This window comes from Perognathus longimembris, chromosome 16 (genome assembly GCF_023159225.1).
Source record: "Perognathus longimembris pacificus isolate PPM17 chromosome 16, ASM2315922v1, whole genome shotgun sequence".
Taxonomy (NCBI): Eukaryota; Metazoa; Chordata; class Mammalia; order Rodentia; family Heteromyidae; genus Perognathus; species Perognathus longimembris.
Window position 1 is genome coordinate 35,439,080 of NC_063176.1, and position 22,454 is coordinate 35,461,533.

The window sequence follows — 22,454 nt, forward strand, 5'->3', positions numbered from 1 at the left end:
TAGGATTTGAAACATCCCCACCCTCTGCTTTGAGGCTCTGCAGAGTTACCCCCCCCAAAAAAAAAGAAAGAAAACTTGTCCTTTCAGATGGCAGTGTCTCTGTGGCCTACAACTGTGCCCCTTTTCACGTGTAAAAATTCTCAAACCAAACATATATATATATATATATATATATATTTTTTTTTTGCCAGTCCTGGGGCTTGGACTTGGGGCCTGAGCACTGTCCCTGGCTTCATTTTTGCTCAAGGCTAGCCCTCTGCCACTTGAGCCACAGTGACACTTCTGGCCTTTTCTATATATATGGTGCTGAGGAATCGAATCCAGGGCTTCATGTATATGAAGCAAGCACCCTTGCCACTAGGCCATATTCCCAGCCCCCAAAATATTTTCTGACTTCCTATAGAAAGATGAGTTTCTGTGGATGCCATTCAGCAGGTCAAATTTACTCTTCAATTTTCAGAACATAATTGATTTGGAATGGGTTTCCTTTCATGATTTGGTTGGGATCAACAGACTAGAGAGAAATTGTTTGGTTGTTTTAATATCTTCTTCACGACATGGTTCATAGTTCTTTTGACTGAGACCAGTCTCCTCACCGTGTTTTTCTAGGTTGTCTAGCTCCATTCATTCAGTTTGGCTCCCCAGTGACTGGGCGTTGTTCCAGCTGTTGCATCTGGAAATTGACCAGGATGGCCAGTGCCACTGCCTGCTTGGGGCTGGCAGTCTGTATAGCAAAACAGAAAGCTAAAGAATGGATCATAATACAATCTGAAGGCTGTTCTCAGAAACTCTCAGTGCTACTCAGACTGGAACCTTCTCCTGCTTGGGGTGGAATGCATCTGGCAAGGCTTGTAGGGATAGAAGCATTGCTCAGTCCATCCCACAGTTGTTAAAGGCACCTGAGACTCCAGCTCCTGCAGGGAGTCCTGATGTTCTTGACAGCCACCATTTCCCTTCCCACACCACTGTCATCTTGCACTGGGAGTCTGTGGTCACCTCCAGGGCCTCTTGCCCTGTGCTGATAATCTTCAGAAAATTTCTGCAGGTCTGGGTGTAGCTATCTATCCTTTGAGGGATTTCTTGTTGCCTTCAGGTGCCAGCTCCTTGGCTCTGCATTTGACATTTCATGGTCTGCTGTCCATCTCTTGTCCACAGTTTCAGTTCTTTGTTCTTACAAGTTTGTCTGACTTTGAGCTTTTATCCTTTGTTCTCATCCCCTGTCGCCATCCTGATTTGTTTAATTTTAAATCCTCCTTCAAAAAGTCCCCTAATGTTGTTACCTCCTTATGTGCCAGAATCACCTGAGGGCTTGTGAAAGCATATCCTGCCAAACCCCAGCCTCACAATTTCTGATTCCATACCTTTGTGGTAAGGCCTGATGCAAATTTGTATTTGTAATACTTTCCCAGCTGGTCTGGGGGCCATGCTTGGAAGGCCACTGCTACCTGTCATTATCCAGGATAGAACCATGGGTTCTTCTCCTAGCTTCCACTGTGGGTTCCCACTGCCCCACCCATCGCACCTCACTGACATCACATGGCACTCACCGCTCTCATTTTTCTTTGTGTCTCTCAGTACCTTCAGCATTGGCCCTGCACATCTTCATCTCTGTGTTCTCAGGAATCAGAAGTCCTTTAGTATGTATTTGTTGAAGAATGAGTATGGAAATAAAAATAACTTTATTGTAGGAGGAAAGAATAAATATCCCTCCAGAATATTTTTGACACCCCCCCCAACCTTCTTGGAAGTTTATCCTTAGTTATAACAATCAATACATGCTCACTACCGTACGATGTTGGAGAGGTTAGTATAACTTAATGTGCGACTCAGTTAGCTTTGTGGTTTTGGTTCCAAATTCCAGTAAGATCTAGGAGAAAGCTCACTTTAAGAACATTGTGTGACCAAGTCTGCATCGGAAGGGAATGTGTATAAAGGAGGTGCAGATGTCCCTGAATGCAGCACATAAAGCATGAGCATGGCCTCTCTATTTGAATATAACAAACCATACTTAATTGAAACTAAGTTTTATTTAACTGGGGTATGTAACCAGATTTTTAAGCATTTCACCAACACAGGAGGGTCACCAAACTGTTTAAATTCACTTATTCATTCCACATATGTTTACTGAGTACTTATCCCATTGCCAGTATGTCCTAGCAGTATACAAATCAGAATGTCCAACCCCTATGAAGTAAATAGAGGGGTTGTGCAAAGGACAGTGCCTTAGGGGCTCCTTTAGACCACGTGATCAGGTGGGTGACTATTGTGCTGAATCCTGAGTGGCAAGAAGTGACAGCCATGTGAGGATTTCCAGGTGAAAGAAAGGAGTTTGAAACTGGATTTTTTTTTACCCCAGGTCAAACCCAAGAGTTTTATATCTCAAGTCCAGCCACTTTACCTACATAAAGAGACAAAGGGTAGGAAATAGAACTTTATTACATGGCATGGGTATGCTATGGGAAGACAACATTTTAGTATATATTCAGCATTCTTCAGGATATAGACATGAGCTTTAGATTTTATAGACAAAGAACTGGAGAGAGGTATGCAGAATGACATTCCCAGGCACTGGTGGTTAGGGGTGGCCAGAAATGGTCTTTCTGACAGGCTTTGTCATAGGCTCCCTCAGGTGCCTCCTTGTTACCATAAAAATCTGTGATGCCTGGAAGATGGTCCAGTCTCCCTATGCAGCTCCTTCCTGGGTTTCAAGATGCCTGCAGAGTGACTGCCAGAGAGAATGGCTTGGGGCAAAGGACATAGATACAAAGGACATAGACACATAGGAGTCTGGGATTTCTCACCTTTATCCTGCTCCCAATTAATTCATGTTCTCATCCATGCAAGGAGCCCCAAGTATCCCTCAGTAAAAAAGCAGCTTTTACACATCCCTTGTAAGTTCAGCTAGAAGAATGGTTTGCCTGGGCCTCTTTTGAAATCACTTCTTCAGGAAACAATCCCCTCCCCCCTCCCATGTTCCTGAAGACTGGACTTCTGTCAACTGTTTGTTGTGACTGCTCTTCAGGTCTCAGTTCTGACCTTGCTTCCATAACCTCTATCACAACTGTCCCCTAAAGTGTGTTCATAGGAACCCAAATTATTGGATATATATTAGAAATAAAGATTTATGTCATCAAACCCAGATATCTGCATGCTTTATCTGCATTAGCATAATCAAGAAATCCTAGTGAAAAGAACTGTTTAACTTCATTTAAGCCAGCATTTGACCATGAGTCCATTTTGCACAGTACCTTCTGAACAGATGCTTTTCAGTGCACATCTTAGAGAACAGGCCCCATTGGTCCTGCCATATCATAGCTAACAGAATGTTTCACACATTACAGCCTAACATCCTCACTGCCCCACCTTCTTTTCATCCTTCGGTGGCTTTCTGATCTTTGTTGAGAGCTGCAGGATGTTGGTTTTCTCATGTTGGTTTTCCTCAGGCCGTGCTCAACTGATCAGTCCTGGTGACTTGGGTTCAAAGATAAATGGCTTTTAGAGGAGCCCAAGAGAACTTTGCTTTACATGCTACTTGCAGGGAGGACCTGACTTAAATGTCATGTGGGTCTTAAGGTGTTCAACACATTTTTGCCTCAGTTAACTTAATGAGTAGTGGGTTGTTGTTTTGTTGTTTTTTTTTTAGTTGAATTTTTCCAATTAAAACTTCATTCCATCATATTTGGGGTAGACAAACATTGGATGTCAATTGACCCTAAGTGGAAATAGGGAAAGAAGAAGAATGACCTGTTGTTGTTGCTAAGGATAAACACTGTTTGACAAAAATGACCCAGAGTGGGATTTTGCTGATGTTCTGGCTGGAATTTATTTATTTTTATTGTTTTTGTGTGTGTGTGTATCTGTGTGTGTTTTTTAACCAGGATGTTGAGAGGGAGATTGAACAGGGCTTCACACATATTAGGCATATCCTCTACCACTGAGCCACACTTTAGCCTTGCTGTTTTGGAATCTTAATCACCACTTTAAAGTATGATTTTGGATTTACTTCCACTTAAGGTATGTTTAATTTGGGGCCTTCCTGAAGTCGGCAGGTGGTTTGGGTCCGTCTTTTTGAAGATATTTATTCTCTGTTATCTGTATGGGTCTTGGGGGCAAACCAAAGTAAGATATGGTGAGGAGAGGTGAACTGGATGAAAAATTTCATTTGTAGGCAATCCTGGAATGAGCCTTTTAAAAGAACATTTGTGTTGGGTGCTAGTGACTCATGCCTGTAATCTTAGCTACTCAGGATGCTGAGATTTGAGGGTAGCTAGCCTAGACAAAAGTCCATGAGACTCTTATTTCCAATTAACCAGGAAAATGTTGAAAGTGGAGGTGTGGTTCAAGTGGTATAGCCTACCCTTGAATGAAAAAGCCAAGTAAGAGCTACAAGGCTGGCAGTGCTGGCACCAAAAAACAAACAAGCAAACAACAACAAAAATTTGTTAAAGTAGAATGGTTAAAGAGAAAGAGTGCTAGATGCTGTGGTGGGGGCCTATAACCCTAGCCACTCTTGGGAGGCATAGATAGGAGTGTCAGAGTGGTGAGATCCAAATCTGAAAAGCACACTGAAAGCAAAAAGGCTGGAGCTATAGCTCAAGAGGCAGAGTTCAAGCCTAGTACTGCCAAAAAGAACAGCTAAGGGAGTAAAAGGGAATTTGGCTGTCCTCTGGTTGGTGAGGAAGCTCCCCCACGGTGCTGCTAATCCCTTCTGCTAGGGGCAGTTTCCAGAAAGCTGCAGTGGGACCTAAAGAGAAGAGGATGGGACAAACTGCAGAAACAGTTCACAAGGTGGGAACCAGGTGAGGAGCTCCAGAAAGGAGTAGGGTTTGGAGGCCCCAGAGGCTTTGAATATATAGGGGTTGGTGCTTTTGGGTCCCCCTAGTCTAGAGGTTGTGATCTCATGGTGTTTGTATGTTCCCTAAAAAAGGCAGGAAGTGTGGTGTGAACAATGAATATGTTGGATACTATTACTGTGAACAAGGTCTCTGTCCTAAAACTCCTGGGAAAAACCTCCTACCTTATATTAAATGTATTTCAGTGATTTAGATGAGCCATGATGTACAAATTAACACCCACTGCTCTTATTTGTTAGACTTAGCAATTGGTGTCAGTGTCTTTTCTAAAAATGCCTCCCTCTTTTTTCCCTCCTGGGTTGGAGGTTATTTCTAGTAAAATAAATAAAGGAAGTCTTGCATTCCTTGGACTTTTATATCATTGTCTCATGATCAAAGTCATCTCCTGCTGACTTGCATTTTATTTCAGTTTAAATCATTTTCTTTTATCAAGGCTAGATCCTGCTGTTACTTTACAAGCTGCAAGAAATAAGAAACAATATGATGTAGTTTCATTGAATTTTATCTCCTAACCCACTGGTTCTGACAAAATGTAGATTGCAAAACAATAACAAAAATAAGAAAACACCAATAATAATAAAAAAACAACAAACTCTCAGGAAAAATGTTGATTTGGGGTGTTATCTTTATTTCTTATAAAGAAAACAGGGTTTTCATTAGGTGGTGTGCTACTTTTCAACAAAGAGATAAAGTAGGGGATGGATGGCTGCTTTCAGAGTTTATATAAATTTTTGCTTGCCGTTTATTTTTGTATGACCGTTTGTGAAGGTGTTATCTTCTTTCTGTGGCAGCCATTAAGGAATTCTATGCCATCTTGACAAGAGCATTTCCTTCCAGCTATGAAACTTAGAGCAGTTTAAACCTAGTTTAGCAGAAGAGCCTGGTGTATTCAGGCTTGTTTTTCTTTCATGGGGTTGACCTTGAAATTTAATTTTTGAGATGCTTGGTAATATGCCATTTTGATAGATGTCTGTTGAATGCAGAGTGTGATGATATGCTACCACGTGCTGTAATTGTAAATTGTTTGCAAAAAGCTGAAGATTAGGAGAGAGTGGATAGATGTAGAAATATAGTGGTTCCTTGGGATTTTGGATGACTTTGTTGACTTTCTCCTTTTAAGATTCTTCAGTGCTTACTTTACCAGGAAGAAGGAAGGCTTGAACTCAGAGCCCTGTGCTTGCTAGGCTAGTGCTCTTACCACTTGCACCAAGCCCTCACTCTTGCTTTCTCTCCTTTCAGCAGTTAGTGAAGGTTGGAGGGAATCATTCCTGCATGTTTATTTCTGTTTCATTTGAAAAATGAGCATTCAGGACTTTTTTTTTTTGCCAGTCCTGGGGCTTGAACTCGGGGCCTGAGTACTGTCCCTGGCTTCTTTTTGCTTAAGGCTAGCACTCTGCCAACTTGAGCCACAGCGCCGCTTCTGGCCTGAGGTGCTGAGGAATCGAACCCAGGGCTTCATGTGTATGAAGCCTTCCTTCTTCCTCATGCCTATAGTCCTAGCTACTCAGGAGGCCGAGAGCTGAGAACCCAGGTTTCAAGACAGCCCATGCAGACAAATCTGGGAGGCTTAATCCAGAACTGGAGGTGTGGCTCAAGAGGTAGAGAACTGAGTGAAAAAGGTGAGTAAGAGCATGACACCCTGAGTTCAAGCCCTAGGGAGCATGCGCACACGCTGCGTTTCTCTCTCCCTGCCCCCCCCCCCCCGCCTTCTTTCCAGTAATGAGCTAGTTTACTGTTATTTATTAATCTGCTTAAAACTGATTAACCTGGTATAGAAATTTCTAGTTGCTTTCCTGGTTTACAGTGAGTTTCTCACAATTCACATAGGGACAGAGTCATGTGTATCCAGCTGGAGACTTATCTTTCAAATGACTCTGTGGGCTGATGTCATCTGTAACTCACTCACTGCCTCACTATGTGGACTGGAGGACAGCATCACTGGGGTAATGAGAAGTACCACAAGCTCCTCCACTCGGTTTAAAGCTCAGAGAACAGACGCAGTCCAGATGTACTGAGCGGCAAAGCTGGTGACAGCAAACACTGTGGAAATCATGATTTTCCCCAGATTTCTGACCGTTGCAACTGTCACCTTCCAAACTTGCCTTCCCCAACTGAAAACGTACTAAACACATTAGTAGTAATACCCCTTCCCCTCCCCCTACAATAACCTGGTCCCAAACCTAGCGATCACAATTCTACTGTTTCTATGAAATTGACCCTCCTGGGTATTACATTTAAGTGAAATCACAATTTTGTGACTGATTTCACTCAAGCTTAATAATAGTTCTCTTTTATTCCTAATCTCCTTAAAAAGGCAGTCCTGGGGCTAGAATATGGCCTAGTGGCAAGAGTACATGCCTCATACACATGAAGCCCTGGGTTCGATTCCTCAGCACCTCAGGCCAGAAGCGGTGCTGTGGCTCAAGTGATGCTAACCTTGAGCAAAAGAAACTCAGGGCTAGTGCCCAGGCCCTGAGTTCAAGCCCTAGAACTGGCCAAAAAAAAGGCTATGGGAGGATTAGTAGACTGATTTGAAGTGCTTAGGCCAGTGGTTGGCCAAAGTAAGTGCTCAGAAGATACTGTCATTAAGTGATATTATTACTTTTGTATTTGCCAGTGGGACATATTAAGGCTAAGAAACCCCACTGAATATTCTCAGTTGTATTCAGTGGCTCTTCAGTGGGCCTGAAGAAATGCTACATCTTTGGTTATATACTCTTCTTTCATTATTTGAACATTGCTATCAGGAGGAAAAAAATAAAACCAAGCCAGTTTACATTAAGTAACAGAAAAATGTATTAAAATAAGCCAGACATTGGCACAAAGCTGTGTACAGATTGCTGATTAGGCAAAATAATAATAATTGAAAAAAAGACACAAATATGTTGAGCCAACATGATTTTGTTTTTAAATCTGGTGAACCACCTGTATCTTTAAGCAGTCGAATTCGAGATGGTTTTGGTTTGTTGGTATCTGGTAGATGTAATTAAAAAGGAAAACCAGCGCAGGAATGCAGCTCCCAGCAATGGGGCCACCTCAGTTCCTGTCCTATTCTGTGCCAGCTTGGAGTTGACGGGAGACCTGTGACCTTGGAATTTCTTGGGCCACACATTTAAGAGCAGTGATGACAAATGCATAATTTATATGTGGTCCCACCTAATTTTATTTTTGAAAGGGGGAAATCACTTCCAGGTGTGTGTGTGTGTGTGTGTGTGTGTGTGTGTGTGTAGGAAGGTGTACATGCATATAGAGCAAGTAATTATCAACCCTTTGGATATAGCTTTTTGGGTTTCTTTAAAATTGCAGCAGAGAATGAAAAAGACAGAGTTGGATCTTTCTTAGTTGTGGGGCAGCCCACATAACACTGGCTGCAAGCAGGCAAGTGATGAAGCTTTGGCGAAGATACATAGCAGAAATTGTTCAGGAAAGTTCAGGGCAGGAATAATCTAATGTTGATCATGAATTTTTTTATTGCATTAGTTTAAAGTGTTGATAAGAAGAGATGTGGCCTGTGAGATGACCTCCTCATAGTTGGGATTACAAGTATGCACAATTCCCCACCCCATTTTATTTGTTGTGATTGTGTCTTGCTCACCTTTTGCCTGGGCTGGCCTTGAGTCTTAATCCTCCTAGTCTCTGCCACCCTTGGCACCCCACCAAGTAACTGAGGTTATTTATAGGTATGAAGTATGGTTCCCAGCTTGTTCTTTGAGGTAAATCTTGCTGTGTGTGTGTGTGTGTGTGTGTGTGTGTGTGTGTGTGTGTGTGTGTATTTAACTGTGATTCCCTCAAACTGTCGCCTAAATATTTAGGATTATAAGCATGTACTACCATGCCTAGCCCATAATGAACAATTTAAATTCACCATTTTGTCTAGTATTTCCTTTTATTATTTGGGAAGCAATGAACTGCTACCCTTTGTTTCTTTCATACTGTCATATCAGCAGGAAAATCTGTGTGTGTGTGTGTGTGTGCATATGTGTGTGTGCACCTCTGTGTGTGTGCACCTCTGTGTGTGTGTGCACCTCTGTGTGTGTGTGTGTGTGGTGGTCCTGTGGTTTGAAATCAGAGTCTGGGCATTGTCCCTGAGCTGTGTGTGTGTGTGTGTGTGTGTGTGTGTGTGTGTGTTCAAGGCTAGTGCTGAGCCACAGCTCCACTTCCAGCTTTTTGGGATTAATTGGAGATCAGAGTCTCACAGACTTTCTTGTCCATGCTGGCTTGGAACCTTGATCCTCAGTTCTCATCCATGCTGGCTTGGAACCTTGATCCTCAGTTCTCAGCCTCCTGAGTACCTAGGATTACAGGCATGAGCCACTGACACCTGGCTCAGAAAATGCTTCTTGTTGAAGGTCATTTCTGACCTTATTCATTTCTGTGCTGTGGTTGCTTGATGCTAACACTTAAAATAATATCAGTGGAAAAACAAAATTCAAAGTAGCATTCTCACATTGATGATTCCTATATGTGTGTAAGGCTCCAGACTCTAGTTATTTCTATGTACCTTAAGTATTTCTCTACATTTGTAGTAATTCTCTGGACATATACTGCCATCCGGTGCTTAGGCTTAGCATCCAACTAGCTGATCTGGTTCTAGGGCAAGCTTCTAACTACTGGCTAGGGTCCTGTTGAAGACCCAAGGAAACTGCCTTAGGGCTGTCGTGGTTGTTGATAACAGTAGTGATGAAGATGCTTACTCAAACCCAGCAATAATTTGTCTCCAGATGAAGTGGAGATCTGAACTTAAATAGGGAATCTGATGGGGGTCTGTTTAGGATGACATAGAATCTTCTTTTTGAATGGTGCAGTTGTTGGCATGATGATAAGGGTTGACACATTCTTCAGAGCATTTTGGATTTTAATGACAAAGTGGTAGCAGAAAAAACTGAGGCTGATGTTTTCAGGGCAAGTGTGTATATATACACAACCTGCAAAGCTTGCTACATACCAGATGAATGAATACCACTAATTATTATCCTAGCTTGGAGAAAGTCTGGTGTACCTGTAGCTTTAGGCAATGTGTAAGATCCAGCTTTTTAAGCTGGAAAAATAGTGATTACTATTTTTAGTTCAATTTCTACCCTTAAAAAAATACGCCATACTCCTTGATGCTTCTGGATGGTTTTATGTATTTTAATTAATGTTATCTTATTGCATTTGTGCCCAGAGGCTAATTTAGCAAAGGATGTAATTTCAGAAGGCTGATGAAATTAAATAGTTCTGCCTAGGAAGACTGTGTTGTTCATATTTCTGGTTATAAAATATTTTGGGTATATCTATATAAGGCATTCCTGTGGTGTAAACACATAGCTCATGTTCTGAGTCTATTTATCTTAGAGTGTAGTAGCAGTTACAGACCAGTAAAGGCATAGCAACTCTAGTCTGGGGATGATTTGGGTTGCTGTTTTCAGTGTTAAACATAACTTGACATTTTTTTTTTTACTAAGGATCTCATTATGCAAAAATATATAGAGAGATGAAAGTGATTCTGTAAACCAAACATGCCGAAAGCACTCAACTTTATTACTCTCTAGTCAGAGTTGACACATTCTTGAGTAAATTGGCATGAGGCATGTGCCCACATAGAAATCAGCTTTATTTGGGTCACCAACTTTAAAGCTTGGAAAATATATTTTAAAATCACTTGCAATTTCAAAAAATGTGTACATTTATGTAATATTTGCGGCATTTCATACACAATAGTTCTAGTAACACTAACTTTCCAGGGTTAGTATATAAATGATTTTTATACAAATAAACCTGCTCAGTCTCTGAAAAAACAAAAACAAAAAGCTACTTGCAATGAATGCAATGGAAGAGTTATAGAAAAATGAAAGATAATTCTCTGAGAAAGGGAAAAAAATATGTCGTGGGCAAGGCTTGACATAAAAAGAAAAGCTGTAATGAAATATTTGTGATGATAAAATGCAGTACAGAATTTCTCTCCATTGAGGATCAAGGACTAACCTTAGATGTGCAAAGTGACTGGTAGTAATTCTACCCTGCGTTCTTGTTAGAGCCCTGAAGTGCTCTTAATGGTAGAAGTTGAGGCTTTGGGAATGTTGGTGGGAAGAGAATAAATGATATTAAGAAAAGAGTAAGCAACTCGCAATTGCATTGAGCGATTAACAGAGAAGTAGGTAGTCTTGTACATGACCATTGAACCAAACCTCCAGCCCTGGCTTGGGTTTTCAAAAAGATCACTATTTTGAGAAGAATAGAATGGAAGGAGGAATCATAGCGATAGTAAAAAGGCAAGTAAAATATGATGATAAATGTTACGGTAGAAGTGGTGAGTGATACAAGGAGATGCTGCTAGGGGTTTCTTATAAATTAGATGTAGAGAGAGTGAGAAAGATGAGTGTGCCAGTGTGCACACAGCATAAAGAGGGCTCCTGGGCAGCTGGAAGGATGGAGCTGCAGTACATAGTCTACTTTATAACAGTCCTCTATGGTGGTAACTTACTCCAGTCTCATGACAATGGGAACTAATTTCACTCACTTGACAGCATTTATTCATTCCTGGGTCTCTGTCCCTGTGAGCCACACCTCCCATCAGGCCCTGATCTTGGTCCCTGTGAGCCATACCTGCCATCAGGCCCCTGTGCCCAGCCCTGCCACATTGAGGAATGAATCCTCAACATGGGGTTTGGCAAGCACACCCATATTCAAACCATAGATGCAAGATTTGGGGTGAACCCAGTTGGGGGAAACATGAATTTGATTTAGGACATAGGTTTATGATGCTTGTTAGACAGTCATGTAGAAATCATGAGTAGAGATTCTGGAATCTGGAGTTCAGTTTTCAGCAAGAGGTGTACTTTGGGAATCACAAATATGTAGAAGACATTAGAAGCCAGGAGGTTGGTTGAGATCATCAAGGTAGAGAGTGCAGACAGATATAAGATAGGAGAACGGAGTCCAGTGTTGCTCCTGAGTGTTATTAGTGTTGGGAGAGATGACAGAGACCCAGTCAAGAAGACCTGAGAAGGAGCCAGAAAGGCTTTTTTTTTTTTTTTTTTTTTTTTTTTAAAGATAGTCCTGCAGAACCATGAGAGTTTCAATAGACCATTACTTTTGGAGGTCCTTGATGATTGTCATGAGGTATGAAGAATGGGAACAGTGAAAGCTAATTGGGATGAACTTAGTGGGAGGAGAGAAAGCAGAAAGGTCTTGAATTTGACTAGCTCTTTGCTCACAGAGTGTGATCCCATGTGTTCCCCAGAGAAGCTGGATTCTCAGGGCACTTGAGTTGAATGAACCTTTAGAACTTCTCAGGCTCCTGTTTTCTGATACAGGGTCAATGAACTTTTTTGATCTTCTCAGTTACTAACAAAAATATGTTACCCAGGCCTCCCCAAGCAAATTTTAGCTCAGTTCTTTTGGACCAGATGTTACAGTAATGCCGAGTTCTTGAGGGATGGAGGGAGAGGAGGAGGGAAAGAGTCTTAGGGTTATATGGGATTAATCATAGAGTCATTATGAACCATTAAGAACTATTTGATCTAAAAGAAAATTTATTTGGCATTCACTTACATGAATAAAGAAAATGAAGAAATTATATATAATTAGCTTTCCAGATAATTTACATCCCCAAACAATTTTATCTGCCATTTCAATTTCCTCCTTCACATATCTGAACATCAAGAGCTAGGAATGAAGTGAAATCAACAAACTCGAGTTCATCTCTTACCATCTCAGGCTCCCAGGACAGGGAGCAGAGGTCCAAGAAGGCTGCTGGAAACCAAGTGCTCTTGACTCGTAGGCTGCCTGGCTTCTCTTGGTGACTGTAAAGGCACCTTAGGGAGGCTGGTCCACCCAGAATTGAGTGTGGCACACTTTTCCATCTGTACAATTTCTCAGCTACAAGAGAGTAGCTGTGTTGTTTCCACAAAGCCATGCTAGGTTTGGAAAAAACTCAGTGTAATGAATAGACCAAATCTTTGGTGTCCTTCCTCTTTTGATGGGGGAACCTATCTGCTCTATTAGCTCAGAATTCACCTGGCCATGTGTGATCATTTCTTGAGAGATGAAAGTACCGCATCCATCCACTGACTTCACACAGGAGGCAGGCTGAGAAGGAGGAGTGGAGTTCTGCTACACAGTGAGTAGAGCTTCAGACAATTAAAGGGAAGCCTTTCCTTATGAGCCTCTTCCAGGACCACCATGACCCCTTGAAGGCTATTGGGGTGGAGGGAGTAACCAGGAGACATAGGGCACCTCTGTTCAGTCCTTTGGAAGCAGCAAGAAAACTCTTCCCTTAAAAACCTTGAAGCAGATACAACCTTTTGTGGGCTTTATGTGGGCTTATTGGATGGAAGTGCCTCTCCCCACTGAGACAAGTGATTGCTCAGGCTACTTACAGGTGTTCTGCTTTCAAGTCCCTTCTCTCTTCTGGGATTGGCCTCTTCCATTCAGCGTGGACATTTAGGTATGAAAGAAAAAGGACTAGTTGGAAATGTTTCTATTAAATCACAGTATGAATTAACCTATTGTGGAATACTGTTTTATATGCTTTCCCTGCAGGCTTTAAAAGATTATCATTTGTAAGATAAGAAAGATTTCCCGGGCATCTGTCTTCCTCCCTCTGGAATTCTAATGTAATCTAGCCTTTTTAACCCATTGCAGTTCTGTTTCATGATACTCTGTGACTGTTAAAGGCAATTTTAAATAAAAGCAGCTGTGTTAAATAAGCATCAAGTCGATTTTCACTTGTTTAAGTTGGTGATTTATCTGTAGAGGGTGTTAAAATGGCAGTTACTTTGCATTATGTTTTCTGTACCAGCTTTTAATTGATACCATATTTCATGAGGATTATTGCAGGTTTATTGCTGTTAGATTTGGAGTTTGGGGTAATCCAGAACACCAGCTCCTCCGATCTGTTCCTTCCTTTTCAATAGTGTGTGCTTTGAACAGATGAGTTTGAAGGCTGTTAACTATTTAATAGACCTGATAGATACAAACATTTTTGTAGACTAGATCTGAGATCACTTGTCTGTAGATGTTGTGTGAATTTACTCACTTTTTAATGGTGCTACATACATTGAGTCTATATTGTTTTTTATTTGGTAATACAAGTTGATGCCATTTATATTATTTTCATGGGTATTAGTGCTTGCTTTCATTTTCCTTTGAGATAGCTGAATGACAGTATTTATATTGCTTTTTAAGGAAGTTAATTGATATTGTTAATCAGTATTTCATAGAAACCTTAGTTTTTCAAGTCACCAGAACACCAGTATCATAATTGCATAGTTCTCATTGAACCTTATGTAGCATGACATGGCACACACATTATTAGCCTTTTGTTGTTGTGGTGGTTACTATAATGAAATACTTAAGGCTGGTAGTCTTAAAAAGAAAGAGGTTCATTTAGCTTGCAGTTCTGAGGCTGAAGGGGATAATGCTGGCTTTGGGAAGAGACTTCATGGTGGATCATGGTAATCTGAGTATAGATGAAAAGGAAAGATCACAAGGTAAGGAAGGAAGTCAGCCAGATTTAGAGTTGGGCTGATTCTTACAGGTAGTTCCAGTGAGAAGTAACCCAGGGTAGTATCCCATTGACCTAAGAAAAACTCATTAGGCCCACCTTTCAAAGGTCTATACCAACTCCCAGCATAGTTTGCAACTCCAGGAGCACAGTTTGCAATATAAACCCTTGGGTAAACAACAACAACAAAAAACCTTGACAGTATAGGCATTTAACAGGTGTTCTTCACATTGTGTTGAAATAATAAATGTCCACACTAAAAAAGCCTTTTTATCAAGTGAATTAAGTAGATGTCCCTACAATAGAAGTGGCACACCGTGGCAGGGCCCAAAGAGAAAGGGAGGACTTGCTTCATTGGTTACCCTGCTTAATAAAGATTTATTCAGTGCATGAAGAGTGAAAAATGGGTAATCAAGAGACAGTTGTTGGCGATGAGGAGGGGTAGCAGAAAACAGTAAAAAGTGTGGAGGCCAAGACTTGAGTGTTTGTTTTGGATTTAACTTAGGCATCAGAATGTTCTGGGAGGAACTCTAGACTAGGAGTTAACACACTTGGGTCTCTGCCACTTCCTGGCTCTGTGTGATTCAGTGAACTTTCAGGCATCAGTCTACTCATGTGCTCTATACTTTCCCCAGAGCTCACTGTGAGGCTTTCAGGAGGAGATTTAGATGAATGTTTTGCACACTTGTGGACGAGGGGTGCTCTGTATTAGGTGGTGGTGTGAACCTTGGTGGAGGGTGAGGTTGGATCTCACACCAGCTGCAGCACACATCTGCAGTGGGCCATGATTGACAATGATGATTCGGTGCTGGCTGGACCACACCCCTTTCAGAAGGCTGTGAGGAAGACTGAAAGTAGTCACCAGAATTGATTACATACAGACTGTCCTAAGTACAGAGATGGTGATAGTAGAGGCTCATTCTAGTTTGCCTGCTAATAACTCAATGTGGGGTTTAAAGTATATTCTGTAGACTCCATAGTCTTAGTTGGGAATGAGTGAAACTCATCATTGATTTGGGAAGGTTTGTCTGTTAGGATGAAGCTGTGAAGGATTGCAGTCTGGGAAAACAGTTGAAGTCACTATCATATTATGCAAAAATACTTTGAAATTTGGAATTGCCTTAAGTTTTAGGTAGAATATCCCCTAATCTGAAATGCTTGAGGACAGAAGTGTTTCAGAGTTTTGAGTTGGTTGAGCAGCTTCATCTAAAAACCCAAAATCCAGAATGTCTAAAACTATTGAGTATCATTACTCAGTTTATACTTTTTTGGTTTAGTGAGGGATGTTCAACATGTGATAGTTGAGTGTTGATACTTCTTTCTGAGGCTTTTTGGACTCTTGATGTTTCTGCAGTGCTTGTTTGGTATATTAGGGAATGTCTCTTTTTAATGAAACATGAGGTTGTTAATGTAAAATATTAGCAAACACTTGCATAGGTTCTGCTGTGTGTCAGTACTTAATGCATTGTGCATATTCATATCCACTCAACAACCACATGAAGGGTTGAGGCATATTGCCCTCCTTCTGTAGAAGGAGACTGCAGCTGCCAGGGCATGCGAGTCAGCCAGTGTTCTTTGTCGCCATATTGTCAGCTTCTCATTTCAAGACCAAGATCTGATCCTTCTGTGAAGGAAGATTAAGATGCTACAGAGCAACTTTTAAATGATATCTGTGAATCCTTTAGATTCAGTGTGTTTTGTTGTTCCTCCTGTTTTTATTTTAAACAAAATGTTATTCTCAAAATTTGAAGGAAAAACCTATTTTAAGGCATTTATTTATTCTTATCATAGACTCTTGCCATGTGGACCACTCTGGCCTTGAACTCATAATCCTCCTGCTTCAGATTTCTAAGCTGAGATTATAGGACTGTGTTACCGTGTCTGGTTAATATATATATATATATACATGCATACCTACACACAGTTCCAAAGTTTGAATTGGGGGCTTTATGCATGCTATGCAGGTACTCTACCACTTTAGTCATACCCCAAGTCCTTTCTTGCATTAGTTATTTTTCAGATAGGTCATGTTTTTGCCCAGGGCTGGCCTGAATCACTATCCTTCCTACCTATGCCTCCTGTATAGCTGGGATGACAGTCATGCATTGTTAGGAAACTGAGTCATGAATGTATCAGAAGATGGAAAGGGCAGCAAGTGAACTTCACAGACCATCAGACTTATTTCATGTAAAAACCTGAGAGGGATGCCAAGGTCATCCAGCCAGACTGAAGAGACAGTAACTTCGTCTGCTTGATCTTTCCTAATGTGCACCACCATTAATAGTTTATTGACTGAGATGGGCTCTTGCTGACTTTTTCCTGGACTGATCATAGTCTTCCCCACATCTCTGCCTTCTAAGTGGGTATGACTACAGGCTTGCCACCACACCTGGCTCCAGAATATTTTTGATGGTTGTAGTGTGCTCTGTAGCGAATAGCCGACTGCTTGGCTCTTCATTGTTCCCTTTGTTCACAAGTTGATCTCATGTTTACCACCCATCTTTCACTGCCTGGAAAAGCATCTTCAATCCATTATCAACTGTGAGTTTACTCTGGGGCAGGAGAATCTTCCCACCCATTTGTAGAGTGTACCTAAGCCTGACCCCTTGAGTTCACAGATGGGGACTCCAAAGGAAGATGAGCAGTGTCATACACCAAATCCAGAATCCACACCCCTGAGCATCATCCCAGGGCCCTGCTCCCCAGTCCCTGTGTGTCTGTGTGTATTGTATACTGTATGTTATTTCCACTCTAGTACATCTGAGAAACAAATGTGGAAGCAAAACAACAGTGAAAAACAAATTGTGTTAATACAGCTAAGTTTCAGTGCTCTGAGGGGAGACTGCTGTGAAGACATGCATTGGCTGTTAATTTCAAATAAATTTATGTTTAGATTATTTCAATTTATATACTTAGTAAGATCTTAAGCTTTTTTTCCCCCTCTATAATTTTAGTTTTGTCAACCCAGAATTCTTGATGAAAGGAGCCTTCTCCCATATGTTGCAGTTTTTAGTTGTTTGGCTTATTTTTCTTAACACTAAGTCAAAAATGTTAATTCCAGTGTGGGCCATGTGGATATACAACAAGAATGTGTAAATTCAGATTAAAATGAGCACCCTCCCCCTTTGGATGAATTGGTCTGTTTTTCTTTTTATGGCAGTAGTAAGAGAAATTATTACTTCAATGTCCCCTTAGGGGGCTTTTTATATTTTACTTTTAGATTCTGCTTTTGCTTGACCTTTGGGCTAGGCTGGAGGAAAATGATGCTTTCTATTGTAGCTGAGTTTATTCCCTGAGGGCTCTTCTTTAATTTGGTTAATGCTGCTCACTGCTGAAAAGAACATTCTCTGTGGGAATCAATTGGGTACTATGTTGCTAAGGAAGAGACACAAACTTGCAATTTCACAAATTGTCTTATTTTCTTTACTTGGTTAGGATCTCATTTTGGACCTTTTATGCTTTCTGTGATTGGTTTGCATTTTGCCAAACATGGTATTTTGTCCTGTTTTATCACCTCTCATTTATGTTTCTAACAGAGCCAGAATCTCTTGAATATTCTATAGAGAGTTTTATGTTCCCAGTGTAAGCTTTCTTATCTGGGGTTGCTGTGACTAGCAGCTGGTCAGTTATTTAAGGTTTCCTATGGAAAATGCTAATTCCTTTCTGAAGCATTTAAAACTCAAACATATGTTTGCTAATGTTTTGAGATGGGGTCTAGGTTGGGTAAGTGGTTTCCATGGTGGTTTTGCACCTAAACTGCCATGCGGTGCTTAGTCTGTGCAGTTTTCAGTTCCAGTGGCTCCAGTTGCCCTGTGAGTTTGGAGATACTGTGAATGTCACTTAAAAAAAAAATGGATAGTTCAACATCTTTTGCCTGGCTGGCTTGCCTTCCAAGTGGAAGAAAGAACAGTGATAAATTTCAAGCATGTTTAGAGGAGAGTATTGTGACATAGCAAGTGTTCACTCAATGAGAGCTCTGTCCATAAGACTTTGTGCTTCCTTTTGAGCCAGCATGAGGTGCAGTCACCCACGCCCATTCTCTCAGGTTCAGGCTGCCCACCTGGCTCAGCCCTGGTTCTCTGCACGCTCTTCATCTAGCCCGGAGGCCAAGAACCCTACAGCTATGTAATTAGAAATGATAGTAGGTGAATTGTAGGTACTGTGAGACCATAAAACAGAGGCTCATTTAGACCCATTGTTGGCAGGGACTCCTTTGCAGAGGGATAGTTAAGCTGAAACTTGAGAGAATCTTGAATAGTGGAAGTACGCTAGCTGGGATTTGTGTGGTGAGTGGGGGGCCGGGCTGGGAAGATATCTTGGGCAGAGGGCACAGCCTGCATTAAGTCTTTGAGGTGACGGTCAAGGCAGGCCATGACTAAGATGTTGGCCTGTATTTTAAATGTAATGGGAAACTGTTAAAGGGTTTGAGTAGATGAAAGACCTAGGTAGATTTAGGTTTTATAAGGTTCACTCTAGGTCATAGTAGATAAATTCAAGCCATTGTGAAGTCTTGCAAAGTGGTGTTAATTGCAAACAGTCTGTTAATTTTTTTTTGGGGGGGGGGCGGGTAATGCCAGAGTTCGAACTCAGGGCCTTGTACTTACTAAGTGTACATCCTACCTCTTGAACTACACAGCCTTCTGCCGAACCTTTCATTAAGGTGTGTGTAAGTTTGGCTCTTAGTCAGACTTTGTTATTTTTTTTTAAGCACAAGATTCTAAGTTTGCTGCTACACTTACTGTCTGCTGCATACTTTGCCCTGTACTTTGAATGCAAGGTTCTCACCATTTCCTAGAGCGCCTGTCATCTTTACAGAAAGCTATGACACAAAACAGTGTCTGTTCCAGGCTTACAGAATGGTCTTTGGGTAAGGAGGACTGGGCAAGTAGCACTTATCACCACAGTCCAGGCGCTGGCTGTCTGCATTGATAACTGGGGGGAAAAAATCAGTGCTTTCCTCAGCACACTTGTAAAGGGCTTATACTCTGGGGACAGGTTCTTGTTAACCCAAATCACAAGAGACTCATAAACAAAGCTGCCAGATGGCTAATGTTGGTGTGAAGACTAAGTCTAACAAGGGGCATAGGACAGGAGAAATTCTAGAGGCAAATCTGCACAGAAAGCCAAGGGAGAATGTGATTAGAGTTGGCCACACCTTTACTGTTGTGGACTTGCTAAGATCTCCAGTTGCTGGGCATGAATCACACAAGTGAATACAGTCTTGCTATTTGATCATCCATGTTGTTGGCCTATATCATCTTCCTTGTCTATTTTAAATCTTTATTGTTTTTAACTTAGTATAATGAAATTAATTGCAGGCTTTCAAAGTAGCAGCAAAAAATAGGTTTAAAATTCTCCTACATTTTCCACCCATGTTTTCTAAATGTTCACGTCTTACACAATTACTGTACAGTCACTAAAATCAGAATAGCACTAAAATCAGGATCTACTGAATATAGTATCTACTGGATATAATACTATGCATCCCATTCAGCCTGACATTCTAAGTAGTTCTTTTATGGAATGCTCCAAAGTTTGATATTTTTTGTTTTGTTTTGCCAGTCCTGGGGCTTGAACTCAGGGCCTGAGCACTGTCCCTGGCTTCTTTTTGCTCAAGGCTAACACTCTACGAATTGAGCCACAACGCCATTTCTGGCTGTTTTTCTATATATATGGTGCTGAGGAATTGAACCCAAGGCTTCATGTATACAAGGCGAGCACTTTACCACTAGGCCATATTCCCATCCTCTCCAGTCAGGAAAGCTTAACCATTCTAAATACCTTCCTGATAAGAGACTGAGCAGATATCTTACTGAGGATATCATTGGCCTTGAACTAATTAAGGAGAGATATTTCCCTTTATGATATAACCACCTGTTATAAAAGGACTTTAATTTATAGCGAACTCATTTTAGGATTGTCATAGATTAATAAATTAGTAAAACTAGCCAACGTTTTCCTTCTTTTCTTTTGGCAGAATAAAGTTTGAACTTGAGGCTTTGCACATGGTAGGCCTGGAACACTACTACTTGAGCCACACCTCCAGCCCTCTCCCTCTATTTTTTGGTGTCAACATTTTTCTTAAGAAAGTTCTTTCTTCATTCTCTGCTTACTCTTCCATTTCTAGTTCTTATCATTGCTATTTTAAAAATCTACAGTAATATTTTCTTTTGTAAAACTCTTTCCTGTTCCTTTTTAAGTTACACCCTCATAAAATAGGATAAAAACAACTCAACTAAATTTTAGCATAAAAATGCAGTGAAGGCCAGTGGTTGAATTATTACAGTTTGGAAAGTGTTAGCAGAAGGCATTTTGGATAAAGATTTCTCTGTATCGCAGGCTGCTGCTTTTGACGTAGCTCATATATTTTTCCCATTAAATGGTCATTTTCCCATTTCTCCTCCTTGGAAGCATGTATGCAGGGCTTTGAAAACAAATTTAGGAAAATGAAATCAGTCCCCACTGTGTGACATTCACTGCAGATAATTTACTTGGCTCCAAATTGGCAGTTGTCCAGATGGGTGAAACAATTAAGTAGTGCCTGGGCTCCCAGTGGCAGGCTGGAAGGAAACTCTTCAAGGTGGTTGCTGCGTTGCTGGCCGGTGAAAAACTTTTATCTGATTCTGTGGTTTTGATTTTTTTCTTTTTCTTCCTCTTCCTCTTCCTCCTCCTTCCTCCTCCTCGTCCTCACTTCTCCTCCTTCCTCCTCCTCCTTCCTCCTCCCTCCTCCTCCCTCCTCCTCCTCCTCTTCCTCCTCCTCCCTCCTCCTTCTCCTCTTTCTCCTCTTCCTCCTCCTCCTCCCTCCTCCTCCTCCTCCTTCCTTTCCCCTCCCCCTTGCCTCCTTTTCCTTCTTTCCCCCTTCTTCTGCTTCCCTCTTCTTCCTCTTTACCCTCCTCCCTACCTCCATCTTATGGAATGCGTGAAATTCTCTGTACCTTTGCCAGTGCAGTGTCTCATCTTCATTTTGTCTCCTCCCTTACCCTACTTTGCTTAGTCCCTTTCTTATAACAGATAGAGTAGTTATTATTTGTAAATTGCAGAAAACTCAACCCAACTTAAGCAATAAAGGCTACTTAATTGGCTCACTTAATTGGTTCGATTACTTTTCAGGTTTTTATTTATTTTATTTGTTATTTATTTTTGCCAGTCCTGGAGCTTGACTCAGGTCCTGGGCATTGTCCCTGAGCTTCTTTTGCTCAAGCTAGCACTCTACCACTTGAGCCACAGGCCACTTCTGGCTTTTTCTGTTTATTGTGGTACTGAGGAATCAAACCCAGTATTTCATGCATGCTAGGTAAGCACTCTTCCACTAACCCATGTTCCCAGCCCACTCTTAAGATTTTTAGGTTACTGATGCTCAAGCTTTCTGAATGAAGGAGCTTTACTTATTTATTTTTAAATTTCTGAATCAGTTGCATGTGGTGGTACATGCCTGTAAACCTGGCACTCAGAAGACTGAGGCAGGAGGGGAGGCACACAAACTTGAGGTCAGCCTGGGCTACACAGCAAGACTCTGTAAAAAACAAAACAAAAAATGACTCCTGTAATCCTAGCTACTCAGGAGGCTGAGAACTGAGGATTCAGGTTTCAAGCCAGCCTAAGCTGATAAATCTCCTCTAAACCAGCAAAAAGCCAGAAGTAGAGGTATAGCTCAAGTGGTAGAGTGGCATCCTTGAGCTAAAGCCAAGCAAGAGCAAAAGGTCCTGAGCTTAAGCCCCAGTACTGTCAACAACCCAAAACACTGGGCTCCCCCGTACCAGTCATGATACATTTCAAGGTTTCAATTTCCCATGGCGTAAAAATATTAATGGAAAATTCCAGGAACAGAGACCTTCCATTTTAGTTTATGCAGTATCCCAAATAATGAGATTAAATCTTGCGAAGTCCTGCCTGGGACTTAAAGCAGTCCTCTGTCCAGCATATTCATAATGTATGTTACACACACACACACACACACACACACACACACACACACAAAGTTTATATATGCATTATATAAAACCTGTTCATCAGTCACATTGGCTGGTGCCTATAGCAGTGCTTGTTTTTTAAATCTGTATTTTACTGAATAATGTCTCAGAGTGTAAGAATAGCAACACTGGCACTTCAGAAGA

The 22,454-nt window shown here is 41.3% G+C and overlaps 1 protein-coding gene across 10 annotated transcripts in view; it reads left to right on the forward strand.

Annotated features, from left to right (window-relative positions):
- Apbb2 (amyloid beta precursor protein binding family B member 2) overlaps window positions 1-22,454 on the forward strand; it is a 277,295-nt gene that overhangs the window by 8,349 nt on the left and 246,492 nt on the right. The gene's annotated exons all lie outside the window — the stretch shown is intronic.